The sequence below is a fragment of the Macrobrachium nipponense genome, chromosome 28 (genome assembly GCF_015104395.2).
Source record: "Macrobrachium nipponense isolate FS-2020 chromosome 28, ASM1510439v2, whole genome shotgun sequence".
Classification (NCBI taxonomy): domain Eukaryota; kingdom Metazoa; phylum Arthropoda; class Malacostraca; order Decapoda; family Palaemonidae; genus Macrobrachium; species Macrobrachium nipponense.
The window spans coordinates 50,678,404-50,683,908 of NC_087217.1; positions in this window are offsets into that span (position 1 = coordinate 50,678,404).

Genomic DNA, 5,505 nt, shown 5'->3' on the forward strand with positions numbered 1-5,505 from the left:
TGGGGGATGTCATTTGGGATATAATGGGCCGTAGCGGGTTTCCCTGTTTGTGAATCTTGACTGTGCCGTAGCAGTATCCGGGTGCAAAGTCTCCGATGATTTTTGGAAAGCTTACTGTTCTCTGCTCTTTGTTCGCTTTTTCTGTTAGTCTCATCATTTTCTTTTTGAGGTCATTTGTTGGGTCTTTTTTAAGTGGCTGAAACCTATCAGGAATAGAGTTGAGTGAACACCAAAAGCAGTTGCTAAATCTAGGCCTGAACTGCCATTACATACGAAAAACCACACCCTGAATCCAAGAGGATTAATACAGAAGTATTAATCGATAAACTACTGCGACTGAAAGAAGAACGCAAAATCGAACTTAAACAAGAGTGCATCGCTGAATTACTGGGTGAGGCCAATAGAACACGTGGTAACTACTTTAGTCGCATAGTCAGTCCACAGTTAAAAAAAGCAGCAAAAGAACTGAGAGAAAACGAAACCATAATAATACGCAAAGGAGATAAAACCGCAGTGTACGTCATAATGAATAGAGATGAATACGACACCAAAATGGATAATATACTAAGTGATAATAATAAGTTTCAGCCACTTAAAAAAGACCCAACAATGACCTCAAAAAGAAAATGATGACTAACTGAAAAAGCGAACAAAGAGCAGAGAACGTAAGCTTTCCAAAAATCATCGGAGACTTTGCACCCGGATACTGCTACGGCACAGTCAAGATTCACAAACAGGGAAACCGCTACGGCCCATTATATCCCAAATGACATCCCCCATGTATAAAGTGGCTAAGAAATTGAACGAAATTATAACGCCGTTACATTCCCTCAACGTTCTCGCTGAAATCATCGACGGAATTCATCGACCTACTGCAAGGACACCGCACCCGACGAAGACATAGCATCCTGGACGTTGAAAGTTTATTTACTAAACGTACCAGTGGACGAAACAATACAAATCATCATGGACAAGATATACCGCTCTGAGAAACCACCATTACCGATCCCCGGAAAAAATCTTAAAAGAGATGCTGGAAGCATGTACAAAGGAAGCCCCATTCCTCTCAACATAGGGGCGAAATATATCGACAAAAGGACGGCGTGGCAATGGGTTCCCCCCTCGGGGTTCTTTTCGCAAACGCATACATGGCACACACAGAAGAGGTCACATTTGAAGAACACCCAAACCCAGAATCTATGGGAGATATATCGATGATATCTTTATCACAACAAAGGGCGACAATGACTTAGAAGAATTAGTAAATAAACTCCAAGCAAATTCTACATTAAATTTTACGGTAGAAAGAAGTGATGAGAAGATGCTCCCTTTCTTGGACGTACTTGTGACCCAAAAGAACAACAAATACAAATACCACCGTATACACTAAAAAGACAGACGCTGGAAGATGCTTAAATGCTAGAGGAGAATGCCCTGATGCATATAAACGATCTGTGGTAAATGCATACAATAAAACGTGCCATAACACACTGTTCCACGTGGAAAGCGACTAACGAAGAAATCAACAGAGTTCAACAGCTGCTCACAAATAACGGATATCCAGACGACATGATCCAGCAGTTGTCAAAAAGAGATTAGAGGCTTTCCATAATCCGACCCCGAGGACAACACACAAGACAAAGACAAAGAAATAGTGATATACCATCAGATACCATACAAACAAACACCACGAAGATGAAAGAAAGCCATCCTTGGTATACTGCGAAGAGGAACCACCCCCCTAGCGCCATATAACAAAATAACAGCAAGGAGGATTTACTGCAAACCAAAACCTTACGGCTCTTGGTAATGAAAAATAGTACGGGCCCCATCGACGGAGAAAGGTTAAATCTGATATAGTATACAAATTTGTTTGTGCTGACGAGCAATTGTCAGTCCCCCAAAAATGCTATATCGGACACACAACCACCACACTCAAACGTCGCATGCAGGCCCACAGAAACCAAGGAGCCATTCATCAGCACTTTGTGGATACCCACAATAAAAAACCATCATTACAAGAACTTCTCACACACCAAAATAATACACAAGGAAGGCAACTACAATCGTTTATTGATATCAGAAGCAGTCAGCATCGCAATGCAACGTTCCCAGCCTTAACATCCAACGTGAGGCAGACCGTTCCTTGCCCTCGTGTAGGAGGCAGACCTTCATCCGCGTGGGACAAAACCCCCACACGCGGACAGGAGCGCACACTGACATTCAGTGAATTAAACATATAGTAATTATATATATTTATGTATAATGTGTATATAATAAACTTACTTTCAACTTTTTTTATATAATTTCTGTTGTTAACATATTTATTTATGTCTTATTTTATGTTCCAACTATAGTCTTTTTGTTAATACTTAAAACTAGGTATCGTGGCAATTGTACTACCTTTCCGTCCTCATGACGTCACAAAACGCATGTAGGCTCATATTTGTATTACGGGCTGCTCTATGAGCAAGAGCCCGTGCTGGCACAAGGCCAGCTTAATCTTAAACAACAACATATTTGTATCAGTACCATTGAAAACTCAATACGTATAGGTTGCGAAACAGCTGTCGCGTGTAAAAATACTGAGTAATGCAGAACCCCTTATGTGTCCTTTAGTACCCTGAACAAGGAATAAAGAAAATATAAGAAAATATGAAGCAATTTCAAAAAAGGCTGGTTACAGTGAAGAAAGCCATTTCTATTCAATGAATGTTGTATCCGTGAAAAAATTGTGCCCTAGAAGTATATATATATATATATATAATCTATATATATGTATATCTATATATATGTTATATCTATATATATATATAGTAATAATATCTATATATATATATATATTTATATATAGATATATATTATGTATGTATATCTATATATATATATATTATATATATATATATATATATTTATATATATTAATGTTTGTATATCTATATATATATATATATATATATATATATATAATTATATATAAATAATATATATATATATCTATCATATGTATATATATCTCTATATATTATATAAATATATATATATATACCCTTGTAGTTATGTTTGTGTATGTGTGTGTTTATGGACACCAAACAAGCTTAATTCTTATTGAGTAATTTAAAATTTAAACACCAAAAATTACAATAGAAATGTCTTTTAATACAAACACTCGTAGTGGCGGTATTATTCTAATATTTATCCTATTCAGAAGTTACCCTATCTTTACAGACATGAACTATACCACCATATAACACGTGGGTAACTAATCAATCGATTATAGCCTTAAGCTTCATTTTCAGCCTATTCTTAATACAAGCGAATGTTATAAACAACCTCTACATAAACAGTCAATCAGAATGAAGTCTTCGATATATAATATTCTATTGCATTCTATTTTAAGCAATTCTGTCCAGCTGTGCCTTAATCGGGGGAAGAAACTCTTTGAAAACCTCACCTCCAGAAATCTTGTCTGGATACGAAGGTCAACTATATCAGATATATACTCATCACTAGACCCATAATTAGATTTATCTAACTGTAAATGAACATTCACCATAATCTATCTATACCTATACATGCGCATATAAGATTAAACTCTTTATATACGCCGGATGAACTTCATTTAATAATAAATAACCGAAATGCTTTTGTAATTTCCCTTTCTTTTTTGGTTAACCCTGTCACTAAAAAACCTTACATTCTAAATGGAAATCAAATGGAGATTAGTGATTAGCGTAAAGGTTAGTCCACACGGTCAAACAGTGTCCAATTAACATTTGTCTGTCAGTCCTTGCCTTGTGAACAGAGTAAAAGCAGTGGTATACAACCTCATCTGGTACCACTGTTTGTTGCCAGATCTACTTCCATCTTTTCAACGCTTATGACGTCATCCTGCTTCGCCTATGATATGATAAAGTTTGTCCTTCGGACATTGTTCGACCGTGTGGACGCACCTTAACTTAGCCAAAACCCATCCCACGTATTCAAAAGTACGAAAATCTAGATAGCTCAAATCACCGAGACTATCAATTAATTTTACTTCCGTCACGAGCTATTCTATCAGTATCATGAGTCTGCTGTTTACCAATCTTGAATTCATATGTATCTACCAAAATGTTTAAAAAGCAAAAAGCTATGTCCTTGGGGTTAAACTAATTTAGTAATTTTTAATTTGCACCTTTATCCCGTTTACATTCAATCTATTGATAGCTCTGTCAATCACAATCCAAGATAGGCTTAGGCCCCGTCCACACTGTCGAGCTTTGGTCGACGAACTTTGTCCGATGTGACGTCAGAAGCGGAGAAACTGCGAGAAACGTCGTGTGGACGGGCCTCTAGTCTAGTGGTACCTCTTTGGAAATCGCTTACTCTGTTGACCACCAAGCGAGGGAAACCACTTACAAGGTTAAAAAGGAAAAGTAAGTACAGTTACTTAGACTGCCGAGTTTACAAAATTGGCCATATCAACTAAGCTCTTCATTCTTATACTTCTATAACCCACCCCTTCTGCAGTGTACCGAAACTTACCTTTGTGATCAAATGACGTAAACCCGAGATCTATACGAATTATCCGACAGCTTTGGCGAATAATTCTGAACTGCTTAACGCTCCTATTTAATTTCATTCATGAATTGTAAAATACAAAAATACTCCTCAGAGTAGGAGGGTTGAATTTTTTTAACCAATTCTTAATTAGAAGGGATTTTTACCCCCAAATAACTAACAGCCAGTTCAAGTTTAGCATCCATTAACTTAGTTTAAATTTAAGAAAAAATTCCAAAAGTATTGAAATAAAAATATAATTCTAAACTTTGTGATTAAGCTATGGTTCAATTTCGTGGTTGAATACCATAATTAAAATATAAAAATACTTCATAATATAGATGGAATGAGTTATTATACCATTATTCTTAATTGGAGAAATGATTTTTATCCCCAACCAACATAACAGCCGGTCCAAGTTCGAAGCCATTTAAAAGTTTAAATTTCCTTAAAAAACACAACTTCCTTGGTAGTTTCTTACAATATTTCTTATTTCTTACAATAAATAAAAAATATGTAAAAAGGAAAAAACTTCATAAATTTTCAATTGTGAAAAAAATCACCAAGGCTGTTATTTGACTAATTTTTGAGTACCTTGAATTAGTTAAATACAAGAATGTTCATATTAGAATTATTTTTTAAGTTCCCCAATTAAAATCTATGGTTGTCTGCTCTCCCTAAAACTGAATTATCATTGGAAATTAAATAAAATTAATAATTTTTATTTTTATTTGTTTTACTAATTTCAACCTTCAATAACTAGCTGGGAATCCATTGCAACTTCCAGCTAAAAGCAAGCTGTGAGCTGTTAATAAGATGGGCAAATGGTACTGAAAATTGAAACCGGTGGTAACTGAATCCGATTAGCTGTTATGCTGATTAACTGAAGCACTCAGACTATTCTCGCTTTCATTCGGTTCAAGTGATTCGTTATCAGTTCAAGGCTTTCTTTATCCAAATAAC